The following is a 15,534-nucleotide window of genomic DNA, read 5'->3' as shown; positions in this document are numbered from 1 at the left end:
TATGCTTAATGGTCATTGTTTGTCGATAACCAGAGGCTTGGGGACTGTTCTTCTGTGGGTTAGCCATTTCTCCCATGGCCCACGTGCTGCCTGTGTGCAGAGTCTTTGGAGGATCGTCCTTATGTCGCTTTACAACCATGTTCTTGTCTGCAGGGGATGAGGGCACAGTCTGTCTCTAATGTCCTGAGCTTGAGTGATGGGGAGGGGGCACAGGCATGGATCTTGAGCTGAGGATTATGGGAAACCACTCACTGGACACTGGGGAGTTAACACTTTGGAGTAAAAAAGACAACAAGTAAAGGAGAGCATCATCTTCACCATTGTCATCATCATCAATTTGTATGTGTGTTTATGGTGCGTCCATTTTTGTTTTAAAAAAGTAATCTGGGCGCATAGCAGTGCCCTCAGATCAGCTGGATTATGATAGCTACTGATGTGTTCTTCCATGAAAATGACTTGGGGTTCTTGGTTGTGGAAGGCTCTAATTTGCATGGCATATTCTACCATGAGTTTTATAGTTAACTATCTTTTTCTAGTTCTTAGCATACTGGCCACCATCAATAGTTTAGTGTTTATTCCTCCTATTTTGTCAGCTGCTTTTAATATCCCATGACAGAAAACAACTAAAAAAGATAAGCTTGTTTGAGCTGCTCATGAATTGAGAATGAGTCTGAGGGCGCTTCAGTGATGTACTGACTGGTGGGGGCCTGTTCCTCCCCCCTGAAGTTTGCTTTGATGATTTAAAATTAATTCAAGTTCTCAGCTGGGCATGGTGGTGGCGCACGCCTGTCATCCCAGCAGTCAGGGAGGCAGGCGGATCTCTGTGAGTTTGAGGCCAGCCTGGTCTACAAAGAGAGTCCAGGACAGCCAAGGCTACACAGAAAATCCCTATCTCAGGGGCTGTCTCTGACATGAACTCAGTGGCTGGTTCTTTGATCACCTCCCCCTGAAGGGGGGGTGCAGCTTTGACAGGCCACAGAGGAAGGTGATGCAGCCAGCCCTGATGAGACTTGGAAGGGAAGGAGGTCCTCCCTTATCAGTGGACTTGGGGAGGGGCATAGGGGGAGAAGAGGGAGGGAGGATGGGACTGGGAGGAGATGAGGGTGGGGGCTCTAGCAGGGATACAAAGTGAATAAATTGTAGTAAATAAATAAATAAAATTAAAAAAGAAAATTCTTGTCTCAATAAACCAAAAAAAAAAAAAAAAAGTAAAAAAAAAAAAAATTAAGTCAAGTTCTCAGACTTGATAACAGGCATCTTTACCCTCTGAACTATCTTATGGGCCCTAAGTTGAGTTTTTTAAAAATACTTTTATCCAGATACGGTTATCTCTTGGTCTCCTTTGTAAAATTCTGGTGTTAGGAAAAGCAGTCAGGGGTGTGTTTCGAGGCATTGGAGACTGGACCCACCTTCCTCTGAGAGGTTGCTGTTATCTCTGGATCCCAATTGCAAATGTTGGGCTTCGGTTCAACTGACATCCACTAGGAGGAACCTTCTAGCCACTCCCCAAACGTCTTTGATTTCTGTGAGTTCCATGGAACCGACGTGGTCAGGTGTTCTGAAATGACGGCCCCTTTGCTGGGGTGATTGGGTAGCAGAGCTGTTCCCGGAGCAGGCAATTTATGCTTGTGCCCACAGCCACAAGACTGGCCTACACCAACGACACTCTACACTTTCCATTAGCGCCCAGTGGCTGGAGGACCTTGGTGGGCCATTTCCCCTGGATGTCCTTCAGTCTTTGCTCTAATGCAGCTTAGGCTTCCCAGCTAAAGCCACCAGCACACCTGGTCCCACTCCAAGTCAGTCCTGACCTGGCAGGAAATGGGTGTGGCATCTCAGCAAGCCCTGGAGGGAGGTGAGGCCCAAATCTGTTCTCTTGTCTTCACCCAGCAGCAACTGTGCTCCAGTTAGACCTCAGAGATGAGGGTGTTAGCTCTGCCCCGAGCTGGCGTTAGACCGTACTCTTCAGACATGGGTCCAGAGGCTCCTGCACTCGCAGGCTCCCGGGTGCACTCCTCTTCTTTCCTCAACCCCAAGTGAGGACTGGGTGTGTCAGAGGCAGCCTGGCTTTCAGAATTTCCTCCCCGTTTCCACCCCAAAGGCATCTACAGAGGACCCCCTCCCCCACCCACCCTCTGTCTGATCATGGTCTTGTCTAATGACTTCACTCTCTTCAGTTGAAGCTGGGGCCACGGGAGGCTGAAGCTGTCCTCTGTTTGTCGAGGACTTCCGATGGAGATGTGATACAGGGGAAACCAAGGTCCCTTCTGATGGATCTTTATCTCATTAACAAAAGGAGTTAAGACTGGAATCAAACGGAACCCCCAGGACAATTCTATTAGGGCTTTTAAAAGAAAATATTCCAGGGCATAAGTCGTCAGCAGCTGCCCAGAGGAGGAGGGTGGAGGAGAGAAGGGGCTGGGAGTGGGGCAGGAGCAGCACCCCTGAAGCAGGCACTGGGGTCAGGTGCATGGTGGACAAGCAGCTATATGGTGAAGGGTGTGGGATGGGCTTCAGAGAAAGAGTAAAGAAGCCCAAAGCATCAGAAAAAGCATATTTGGGTTCTGGCCAGTGTCAGAAAGAAAGAGACAGAGGGATGGGAGGGTGGGGGTGGAGGAAAAGGAAAAGTTGTACCTCTCTGTTTTAGGGCTCAGAAAGGCTGGCAGACTCGCCTCAAACTTATGGTGGCTCCTAGGGACCATACTGCCAGGTCAGGAATTTGGCACAGGAAAGGGGCAGTGATGCCACTAAAGGAAAAGTTATTCTACTTAACTCTTTAGCAAGGTTTAAAGTGAACCTGCCTTCTGAGGTGATTGACCACACCCAACAGAAATGTTAGGCCTCCATCCAGCCTAGGAGGCCCAGTCCAGAGTCTGTTTCCTTGACTACTTAAAGGACCCCATTTTGATTCTTTAAAAGATGGACAGTGCAGGGTCCCTTCCATTCACAGACTCTGCTGGTATCTCTTCTTGTCTCCTGGGTCCAGACCTCGTGATTGCCCATAAGAACTGCTGTCTGAGTTCCTCTGGTCTGACCTAGCACACTCGCAGTCCAGACATCGGAAGCAGGAACCATTATGAGATCCCAGCACACTTGGCTCTTTGTCCTGGCCTCATTTATGTCTTTTACGGAGTGAGACCAGATCACTATTTGTCTTTTGGGAGAATCTCCGTTTGTGGCAGTTCCATCCTCAGAGGTGATTAGAACTTGGGAGAGACAGATTTCCGAATCTTCACTGGAGGCTTGGGCTGCGACTAATACCTATTAAACCGTTGTCTGAAAAGGGCAGTATAAGGGTGCTGGCGTCTGAGGAAGGGAACTGAAAATGGAGAAGCCAAGGAGAGTATAGGATTCGTCAGGGTGTCTGAATGTAGGCAAATAAGCACTGATGCTAGACGACAGCTGCTCGGCCTCTGACAGAGAACCGGGTTTGCTTGTGGGGAACGGGCCTAGGAGCATACAATGACAGAGCTCAAGGTCTGGGTCCTTACGTATGTCTGTCTATCCTGGTGTCGTTGTAAGTGGACCCTGACATTGTGCCTTATCATTCCAGTACGTCCTCCGTTTGCGTTTGTGGAAAAGAGCTATCAGGAGGCAGCAGGGGGCAGGGCAACACTTAGACCTGAACCAGGACTCCAGGGCCACCTGGGCTGGCCCTCTGCTGGAGCGGACCCTGTCAGCGATCTGTAGATAGAGAAGCCTTCCTGCCAGCACCCCTTCTGGTACCTGGACTCACATGTGGGGAGCAGTTGGGAAGTAAGTCAAGAGGGAGCTGAAACTTTTCCCTACCCAGGGCCTCCATCAGCTACAGACTCGGTTGCCAAGCTGTGCTAATTAACTGTCAGGGAAAAGCTTGCAAAAGTGGGACTCTCCAGTGATCCCCGAGTCCCTTCTCAGGGTGACCGGGAGGGACTCCACAAAGATGAAAGGAAGAGACTGGGAGTTAGGGTACCGTGAAGCTGGAGTGAAACCCACTGGAGCTGCTGAAAATCGTGAACCTTTCATTTTCCAGCAGGCCCGCGGCTGGTGATGGGGCAGCAGCGCCCTCTTGTGGCAGCAACGCCCGAGCGCGCCTCCGTGACGCCCCATGGCCTTCGCAGTGGGGCATGGCCTCTCTGCCGCACCTCCTTCTCCAGACCCACAACTTTCCACTCCTTCCGGAATGATCCAGGCTTTGTCATTTGGAGCCTCACTACGGAAAATCATCTCCCGGGGAAGAGTTTCACAGTTGTCTGGTAGAGTGTCACACTCCCTTGGTAGGTAAACAGCGACAAGAGTTTACCAGGCAGCTGTCCTCAGTGTGCTGCTTGTTACTCGTATTTCCTCCATTTCGAGCAACACCTGAACAGCTACCGTGTTCATAATGCCAATTCTGAGCTGTGTCCATGCTGGAGATGTACACTGCCCTCATTTTGCTGCCAGATCTGAGGCAGTGATTATGCTGGCAGGAACGGGCAAGGGCAGAATGTGGGTACATCTGGGTCTCCCGCCTCTCTTGCCCCAACTTCTCCACAACTCCCTTTAGTTACAGTGACCTGGGTTTCTTTTGCTGCTGGACACGAGGTTCTCAAATTTGGTCATGCTATCTCACAAATGAGAGAAGAAGCTGGACAAGCACATATCCCGATTTTCATCAGTTTTGCTCTGACCTTGGCTCCTGTAATATCATGGTTTCCTGTAGCTTCTTTCTCATCTAGCTTTGGAACTGGAGTGTGTGTGTGTGTGTGTGTGTGTGTGTGTGTGTGTGTGTGTGTGTGTACGTACATACATATATATGGTTAGGGGCCAGCATGGGTGTCTCTTTCACATGGTCCCAAAGTAGGGCTTTAAAGGCAACAGTCAAGAAGTGAAGGTCCATATGTTTTCCTAAAAGAGTAAAAGCCAATAATCTATCCATATAAAAAGGAGGCTTACTGTAGCCCAGAAAGCTCTGGGCTCCACCTCTGCCACAGACGATCACTCACACAGCCTGCCCAGGCCTTAGCTTCGCCCCTCGGAGCTGGATCATTCTCGAAATGGCCCATGTGGCCCAGCAGAAAGGACTCACTGTGACCTGTGAGCCTGGACCCACTGCCCAGCCCCAGTGCCACCCACTGCCCATTCACGTGGGCTCACCATTTCTGCTTTTGTTGGGGTAATATTTTTCCAGTGTGTATTTTTAAATTTTTTACAGTTGCGGTGCTCATCTCCCGTTTGGAAAATTAACTGCTTACAGATGCTGTGAGAAGCGGTCCCCACCAGGCAGTGAAACCACAGGGGTTTGGATGCCACTTCAAAGGAAAGAGAAGGGGCGGGAGGCTGCCTGTCCTTGAGAGAGATAGCAAGTTTATTTTCTAACATTATTATTTCATGTGTGTGGGTGTTTTGCCTGCATGCATGTCTGTGCTCTAGGTGCATGCCTGGAGCCTAAGGTCAGAAGAGGGCATTGGATCTTTTGGAACTGGAGTTACAAACCACTGTGAGGTACCATATGGATGCTGGGAGTTGAAATTTGGTCCTCAGGAAGAAGAGCCAGTGCTCTGAACCATTGAGCCATCTGTGCAGCCCTGACAGCAAACTTCTTGACCTATGAAAAGTCCTCAGTGTGATTGCCATTCAGAAACCGAAGCTCAAGGACTGTCTGAAGGCGTGGGGATGCAAAGCCCGCACTGAAGCAGCTGTTTGATGAGGTGTTCTTTTGTTTTATTTTTGTTATTGTTCTCTGAGACAGAGTTTCTCTGTGTAACCCTGGCTATCCTGGAACTCACTTTGTAGACCAGGCTAGCCTTGAACTCACAGAGCTCTGTCTGTCTCTACCTCCTGAGTGCTAGGATTAAGGGTGTGTGGCACCACCACCTGGCTAAAGCTTTTTCTGTTTTCTCATTCTCTGTGCACCAAGCCTGTCCTCACCAGCAGCTCCCAAATCACAGCTCAGATGCAGGGATCAGAGGTTGTGATTCCTGTGGGTGCGAGCGTGAGTGTGGAGAGTGTGCATGCACTGGTGGTTATGGCAGTGAATGAGGACGGAGAGCAACCCTTTCCCCAATGAACCTCCCTAGAAAAGGGCATTTTTTTCTTACCGAATCTTGGACAGTTTCCTTTCATCACAGTTGATTTTGTTCTGTTGTTGTCTGTTTCTTTCCAGTCACAGGCACAATCCTGCAGCTTTTTTTTCTCATGAGAGTGACTAAGTGAAATGAAAAGACTGAGCAGAAAGAAGTCCCAGGTCTTGATTCTGGCGAAATAGAAGGACCGCTCGGACTAGAAGGCCTCTGAGACCCTTGCCGTGCAGTCCTTTGAACAGGGGTTTCTTGCAGCTTCATACTGTTAGATTTAAATATTATGCGTCTTACTTTTCTATTCCATAAAAACACCACCATGAGCAAGGCAACTTATGGGGAAAAAGTTTATTTTGGGGGCTTGTTTACAGTTTCAGAGAGTGAAAGAGTCGGGGACCATCCAGGTGGGGAACATGGCAGCAGGCAGGCATGGTGCTTGAGTTGTAGCTAAGAGCCTACATGTTGAGACAACAACGGGGAGAGTGAGGGGAGAGGAGGGAGGAGACAGAGAACTGGCAATGGCTGCCCTTTTGAAACCTCCAAGACTGCCTCGAGTGGCACACCCCCTCTGACAAGGCCACACCTCCTAATCCTTCCCAATAGTTCCACCAGCTGGGAACCAAACATTCAAATATAAACCTATGGGACCTATTCTTAATCAAACCACCACATTGTGTGAACATTATTTTTAAAGTTTTATCAGGACCTTTTTTAAATTGCAAGAGCCACTCACAGGCAAGGGGAGTGCATTCTCTGCTGATTTAGACTGGTGGATATGGTCTTAGAGTGTGAAGATTTATAAGGCAAAACTCAAGGAAGGAAACAGGCAGACCGTCATATTATTATACTTGTTCAAATTTCCATGGTATAAATATGGGAGGAATACATTGAGTGGAAGACAAATTTATTCTTAGAGATGACATTTTCTCTTGGTATATGGTAACTATTAAAGTCTACAAGAAAGCGATTCAGTAGGAAATAACGGTAAGTTGTATTCAAGTCTTTAAAAATAAGGAGAATTTTGTTGGTCTCCTTGTGGAACTCCTGTCCCTTCCATGTCCTTCTAATCCCACCCCCTCTTCCTCTGTAAGGCTCCTTGTGCTCTGCCCAAAGTTTGGCCCTGAGTCTCAGCATCTGCTTTGATCCCTTGTTGAGTGAATCCTTTCAGAGGACCCCTATAGCATGTTCCCATCCTGTTTCCTTTCTTCACAGCCTCTGGTGTCTATCCTGTTTCCCATTCTGAATGAGATCTAAGCATCCTGCCCAGGCTCCTCCTTAGTATTTAGCTTCTTTAGGTCTGCAGGTCCTGCAGAGAATGATGCACCAACGGAGGACCATGTACGGAGAGGACCTAGACCCACTGCTCAGATGTGGCCAATTGGCAGCTCAGGCTCCATGTGGATCTCTGAGTGAGGGCATCAGGGGTTGCCTCTACCATGAACTCAGTTGACTGCTCTCTGATCACTTGTCCCTGATGACGCAGCCTTGCCAGGCCATGGAGGAAGAGCATCCAAGCAGTCCTGATAAGACTTAACAAGCTATGGGCAGATGGCCATAGTGGAGAACTCCCTCTCTCAGTGGACTAGGAGAAGAGGGAGAAAGGGTGGGGCTGGGGAAGTTGAGGGAGGGGACCTCAATGGGGATTTATAATGAATAAATTGTGAAGAAAAAAATAAGGAGAATTTAAATTATTATTATTTTACAAACACATGACATGAAAGTTGAAGAACAAGTATGTCTGTCAAGCATGTCTGTCATTTGGAGGGCCTGTGATGGATAAACTCTGAGTGGGGCAAATGGAAGGAGACAGAAAGAGATGAAGAACAGAGGGCCACTGGTGAATTAACAAGAGTGTGTGAACTAGGGCTCCTTCTGGTAACTGGGCAAACATGGGGAAGCTGTTAGAGACAATGCCTCCAGCCGTCTGGTGTTTGCCTATCAGCGCATCAGAGAACAAGCCTTTGCTGAGAGTTCTGTCATCAGAGAATATCAAACGAAAGATCCCTTTTGGCCCTCACAGTGCAAGACAGAGACTAGGAAACTGACGGTTGCTTTCTCGAATCACCCTGCGCAAACATCATCCAGACTCAGGTGTTTCCTTGGTTGAAATACATTATAACCTTGATGGGGGGAATGCAGGCAAGACTTAGCCAAAGGGTAGGACAAACAGGATGTGGCATTCGATGCATGGGAACCAAAGTTACTGGCATTTCTAAGGGGACGCACCAATATCTCAATGTCCTCTGCTGAGTGATGCTTGTGCAGGACCAGACTGCTAGCCCTTTCCCTGCCTGGGACTTGGTTTCTCTTACAGCCTTGCTCTGTACAGTAGTGCCCCATCACCCTGAGATTGGCCCAGATCACAGCTGCACCCATAAACAGTCAGAAGCACCTGGCTTTTTACATCCATGTGTCTTTGGGACTCTGTTACCAAATTCCTGTTTCTAGGGCCTCCAGTCTAGGTTTGGTTTGGTTGCCTTTTCTCTTACCTGACCTACCCTGAAGCCTCTGAAAGCATAGTCTACAGGTCTGCAATATCTAAACCTCTCAAACGAACCACCAAACTTCAGCTTGCCTTGGAGAAAATGGAGCCATGTTCCTTGGCCCGTAAGCCGTGTCCCAGGGCTTGGGTGGCAGCATTGGGGAGAAAGTGGGGTGCGGTGGGGTGGGCGGCATCTGTCTCTACAAAACACCAAATAGGGTGGTCTCATCCAGTCAAACCAGCTGTTTGACATCACACGGGTCCAAGGACAGTCGCATGACAAGATAGATGGTGACCCAAAGAAAGAGACCTCCTCACGTTCCTAACAGTTGGAGAGGTGGTATGTAGGCGTGACCCTTGACAGCCACCATTATGTGTCCTGCCACTCCAGACTTTCACAGGTTAACACTGTTCATGCTCTAGACTTGTATCTTCCGTTTGTGCTGTCGTGTGTCCTGGTGGAAGGGGGCTGTGCCCTGTGTTAGAAAGCCTTATGGGTTGTGCAGCCACAGGGATGAGAATGTCATGAAGTCTACATGCAGGGAGGGTAGCAGAGACAGTAGTACTGACAGGAGGTGTGGAGTGGACAAAATCGAAAGCAAACAAACTGCAGTGGTTACTTTCCTTGTTGCCATGACAAAATGCTGGACAGAAGACGGTTAAAGGAGAAAGGATTTATTTTGGCTTACGGTTTCAGAGAGATTTCAGTCTGTCACCGTAGGGGGAAAGGCGTGGACAAAGGAACAGGAGAAAAACTTTTCCGAGGAGGATAAAAAGTGGGGGCTGTGTAGTCTACAATGGCCTGATCTTAGAGGTCTACTTGGGGAATAAGAACTCGTTATGTGGACCCCAAACAGCCCTACTGTGTGGAGAATAGGAACATGAAAGGTAACCCCCAAACAGCCTTACTTTGTAAGGAATAAACACCAAAATCATGTACCTAAAACAGCCTCACTATGTGGAGAATAAGAACTCAAAACATGGATCTGGCATGGCGGGGGAATCCCATCCCAGATTCAAACCTGTGAACTGGGAAAACTTCCTGCCATCTGTACAGAAGTGAAGAGTTAGTTACTTTTCTCATTGTTGTGACCAAAATACCCCTACAACAAGCAGCTTAAGGAGAGAAGATCACTTGGATTGCAGGTCAAGGGGAAACAGTCCATCCGTATGGGGAGGGGATGGTGGCTAGAGTGTGAGGGGACTGGCCAAACTACATCCTTAGGGAGCAGAGAACGATACATGCACTCAGCCTACTTCCCTCCTTTTATCCCGTCCAGACCCCGGCCTGTGGTGCTGTGGCTCTTCTTCAAGCTTTTGGTTCTAAAAGCACCCTCACCTAGACACCCAGAGACATGTTTTCATGGTGATTCTAAAACCAGTCAAGCTGACAAAGGAGATTAACCTTAGTGACAAACCTAAGTGCCCATTTCCTTGCTTCTCACCAGCTTCCAGTTCCTGAATATACCCAGAAGGCCCCAGGATATTTGTAGCCACTGTTTGCAGAGATGGAGGAATGTTTACAGTCCCTGCATGTGTATGTATTTGCGTCTAGATGTGATTGGTGTGAAGCACAGCACCCACTATCGTTTGGGGGGTAGGGAAAGCCTGAGACAAGAGCTTATCATGTTGTTTTGAGTTAAGTCCACCAGAGGACACACAGACATTCTGAAAGCTGAAGAGAAAGTCTGTATGGCTAGTTGGCAAATCTCACAGCCCCAAGCCTCACCTTTCTTTGTCTGTTACATACAAAATCCACATCCTAGTAGACACATTTCAGTTAGTGAGAATAGTTAGCAAGAAGCAAAACTACAGAGGTCAAAAAGCAAGGTTGGTACATTTCGGGACTTTTCTGGATCCCAGAACCATGGACTAGGTCTCTGTTTCTGTTTTGACAGGTGTTGGGTTACATGTTGGGTTTTAAGGTTGAAATGGGGTCTCCAACATGGCATCCGTTGTGCTAAGGTCTGGAGACCTGCTGCAGTGTAGTCTAATTTGGCCTTGAGTTCAAGCTTTTCCTGTCATAGACTCCCAAGCACTAGAATTACAGTAAAATGTGCACTACCCTTGGCACTCATTCTCTATATGAGTAGGCAACCAGACACACATGAGACACCAGGACAAAATGCCTTGTTGCACTTTAAAAAAAGAAAGGACTTCTTGAAAATAAAAATGTATTCTTCGTCAAATGTGTTCTTTGACTGAGGGACATCTAGGTTGTTTCCAGTTTCTGGATACTACCAATAAAGCCTCTGTGAACATAGCTAAACAAATGTCCTTGTGGTATGGTGGTGCGTCCTTTGGGTAAAAGTCCAGTAGTGGTATAACTGGGTCTTGAGGTAGCACTATTTTCAGTTTTCTAAGAAACTGCTAGATTGATTTCCAAAGTGGTTGTACAAGTTTACACTTCCACCAACAATAGAAGAGGGTTCCCCTTTCTCCACCTCCTTTCCATGTGTTGTCACTTGAGTTGTTGGTCTTAGCCATTCTGATGGGTGTAAGATGGAATCTCAGAGTCGTTTTGATTGGCATTTCCCTGATGACTAAGGACATTGAGCATTTCTTTAAGTGCTTCTTGACTATTAGAGATTCCTCTGTTGAGAACTCTCTTTTTAGCTCTGTACCCCATTTTAAAATTGCATTATTTGGTTTGTTGGTGTTTAATTTCCTGAGTTCTTTATATTGTTTGGATATTAGCCCTCTGTCAGATGAGGGGTTGGGAAAGATCTTTTTCTCTGTAGGCTGTTTCATTCCATTGACAATGTTCTTTGCCCGACAGAAGCTTTTAAATTTCATGAGGTCCCATTTATTAATTGTTGATCTTAGAGCTTGAGCTGTTGGTATTCTGTTCAGGAAGTTGTCTCCTGTGCCAATGAATTCAAGACTCTTACACACTTTCTCTTATGAAAGATTTAGTGTATCTGTTTTTAGATGTCCCTCAACCAAAAGTGGATAAAGAAATTGTGGTACATTTACACAATGGAATACCACTCAGCTATTAAAAACAAGGAAATCCCGAAATTTGTAGGCAAATGGATGGAACTAGAAAGGATCATCCTGAGTGAGGTAGCCCAGACCCAGAAAGACACACATGGTATGTATTCACTTATAAATGGATATTAGTCATATATTACAGGGTCATCGTACTGCAATTCACAGACCCATAAAAGCTAAGTAACAAGGAAAACCCAAGGGGAGGGTGATTGAATCTCACTCAGATGGAGAGATAGAATAGACATCAAAAGTGGACACAGAGAGTGAACTGGATAGGAGAGGGTGTGGGAAGGGGAATGAGGGGGGATCAGAAGTGGGGAATTTGTGGAGGTGAGGTGAGCGGGCTTGGAGAGAAAAGGGAAACCAATGGCCTCACTGAGGCCTCACTGAGACAAGCTGGAGTCCTGTGACAGGGTAGGCTACAAGGAATGTTTCTAGCTGAGCCTTCTAGCAGCATGGGTCGTGGAGACTGAGGAGGCCACCTTCAACCCACCTACATAACCCTCGACCCAAAATTTACCCTGCTTACAAGATGTGCAGAGGTAAAGGTAGAGCAGAGACTGAGGGAATGTCCAACCAAGGCCTGGCCCAGCCTGGAACCCACCCCATGGGAGAGAGCCAACCCCTGACACCATTAATGATACTCTGCTACACTACAGACTGGAGCCTAACCGGAGCAGCTGATCCTATCAGGTGCTGAGACTCACAGCCAAACGCTCGGGGAGTCCCCTGTGGAAGAATTGTGGGGATGGGGATGCCATAAGAGGACCAACACAGTCAACTAACCTAGACTCATGGGGGCTTGTGGAGACGGAAGCACCAACCACGGACCATGCATGGACTGGACCTGGGCCCCCTTCACAGGTATAAATGATGGGCAGCTCGGTCTTCATTTGGGTCCCCTAGAAAAAGGATCAGAGGCTGTCTCTGACATGGACTCTGTTGTCCGCTTTCAATCACTTCCCCCTGGTGGGGCTGCCTTGCCTGGCCTCAGTGGATAAGGATGAGGGCAGCCCTGTTGTGAAGGAGGAGAGGGGGGCTGAGGGGAGAGGGTGGGGAGGGACTAGGAGGAGAGGAGAAACGAGGCTAGATCGGGATGCAAACTGAATAAATAAATTAAAAATAAATAAAAATGTGAATACAAAAAATGTTAAATGTAATGAGATTGAAGTTTTAGAAGATTAAAGTGTCATTTTTGTTAAGATTTGTATACTCACATCACTGGCTTACCATGGCCTGCTCTTAGTACCGCTCCTGTTTATATTACTAGGCAGCTAGGTAGAATTAGAATGCTAGGAGTACCATGCTTTATTGCAAATTAAAAATATTAGGTGTGACCATACTTAATTTTTAAAATTAAGATGTCATTATTTTAAAAATGTATACTCATTATCATTTATATTTTTCTTTTATTTTAAAGGGATAAAGTTAAGTATTAAAGAATAAAATAAGTCTAAAATGTATAAACTAATTTTCCTTTCCTTTTTTTTTAATAAAATGTATTCAATGTATGCAAATTTTAATAGAATCACATTTCACATTAGTCATTTTTATTGTTGAGAGTGGCTATGAGTCAGAATTGCTATAAAAGATTAAATAGGGACATAAAATTCAGGAGCTTAAAGGAAGCAGAAAGTCACTTGTGGGATGGTCTCCACAGACCTCCAGGCACTGGAGGAAGGGGAGAAATGAGTTTGACGGTTCTTGATGCCCCCATATAAAAATTACTCAGGCCTTTGCAAATGACTTACTTCAAACAGATCTAGTTAATGATGAAAACAATGAGAACTTAAAAGATTATCCTTATCAAATTGAGACCCTCGAAGCAAAAGATGCAGCTGGCCTGTCTGGGTGACAAGAAGAAAATTCCAGCCATAAAATGAACCCCTTGGGAAGAGAGGGCTGGATAGGGAATGCTTGGAGCTTTGCTGGCTCCTGGGAGCCTGATTCTGCCCCCGCAGGACTGTTTTCTTCCAGCACATTCTCATCTAAATGATTTATTCCTCTTGGCTAACCGTGGCAGAACATTGAACACTTTCTTTGACACCAGAATTCTTTCAGTTGGAAAGAGATGTTGTGGAAATTGGCTCTTAAGTTCAAAGGCAAAATGTTTTGAGAATTCTGTAACAGTTATTACCAATCTTAAGTCAGCTTTAACTAGGGAGGATGTTTCAGGGAGAAATTCACAGAAAAGTACACAAGCAACTGTCGGGGAGGAGCAGAGGTAAACAGTCAACAAGCAGTTAGCAGTTAACTAGGAAGCTGCTTCTTGGGAAGGAACAATGAGACAGTATTGCTCAAATTAGAACGTCATTTAGCCAATCGGAATGGAGCCTTTTGTGGTTGTCATGGCAGAGTCTTTTCAGAGAATAGGAAAAGCCAGGTATGGTTCATGCCATTTTTAATCCCAGCAGTCAGGATGCAGAGGCAAGTGGCTCTCTGTGAGTTCAAGGCAAGCTTGCTTTACATAGTATGTTCAAGGCCAACCTGGGGCAAAGAAGAAAGAAAGAAAACAAACCAAAAAAAAAAAAAAAATAGGTTTTGTGTAAATGTCTTAAAAGTTTGCTCCAGGTTAGGTCGATTTTAAAATATTGTTTTTTTCTTCAGGAAGTTCATGAGCCGCATGAACCCCTGAAATAACATAAAACTTGTGTGCATCTGTGCATATTAGATTTTTTGTGTGTGTGTTGCAAGTGACATGAAATGGAGCCAGACCAGTTTATTCCAAACGGAGGTTTAATCAGCTCTACATGGAAATCTTGGAAATCTGGGTACCTTGGGATAGGTGCAAGGGAAGTCTGGAGCAACCAAAAATAAGGGTATTTCAGTCTTCCTTGGCTGGCCACTACGTAGCTCACACAGTCCATCAGCCTCTACACATGGGAACCTTTGCTCAGATGGTTACAAGCACCTGTTGTAGAGAAAAGCTGAAACGATTCCTTCCTTCCTTTCTTTCTTTCTTTCTTTCTTTCTTTCTTTCTTTCTTTCTTTCTTTCTCTTTCTCCTTCCTTCCTTCCTTCCTTCCTTCCTTCCTTCCTTCCTTCCTTCCAGGTCGAGGAGTCCTGTATATAGCACCTTTTTATCCTGATTAGAGCCATTTACTGTGGCCACAAGGTATCTGGGATGATTGAGGCCACAACAGAGAATGAGAAACCCCTCAGAGACACACGACAGCTAAGCTTAGTGGTATGCAGTGATGACCCCCGATATTAGGCTGAGGCAGGAGGATAATAAATTCAGACTGCCTCAGTGATATTGTGAGTTCAGGAGAAGCCTGAGAAAAATCTGTAAGACCCTGTCTCAAAATAAAACCTGAAGTCTAGGGATTCAGCTCAGACTCAGGTGTTTGCGTAGTATGTCTGAGGTCCTAGGTCCAGTCTCAACATTGTGAAAAAAAAGATAGAAGTGGTTCAGTGTGGTTCCCTGAGACAAAATTCACACATGGAGAATATTTTATGAGAATATTCTCTCAAATTTTTAAGTACTTTTTACTGTAGAAGAAATAACATATTCTGTTTGGGAGTTGGAAAAGATGTTCCATTATGACAGATACTTATTAAAGCAACCCAAGGTTTCTGAATATGAAAGTGTTCATTTTCCTCTACAAGTTCTATGATGGCAAAAACACCATGCAAAGTGTTATTATGAAGAAACCCCAGAAGCCACTTAATACATTACCAACATTAAACAAATCATTGCTATTCTGATTGTATTGTCCAGAAAAGCAACGAGGTTTAGGAGTTCTCAGAAGGCTCTGAAAAAATGGATAATGCTATTAAATAAATGCCAATTTAAGTTAAAAAAAATCATCCTTTTCAAAGAGAGCCCCTGATCCCCTTACTAGGGCACCCACATGCCCACTTGTTGCAGGCTGTTAGCAGGCCATAGAGGAAGAGGATACAGGCAGCCCTAATGAGACTTGATAGGCTGGGGTCAGATGGTAGGGGAGGAGGGCTCCCCCTTTCTGAGAAATAGGAGACGGGAATGGGGAAGAGGAAGGGAGGAAACAAGGGAGGGGGC

Source organism: Psammomys obesus, unplaced genomic scaffold, assembly GCF_907164565.1.
Source record: "Psammomys obesus unplaced genomic scaffold, mPsaObe1.curated_primary_1811, whole genome shotgun sequence".
Taxonomy (NCBI): Eukaryota; Metazoa; Chordata; class Mammalia; order Rodentia; family Muridae; genus Psammomys; species Psammomys obesus.
This window is presented reverse-complemented; position numbering follows the sequence as displayed.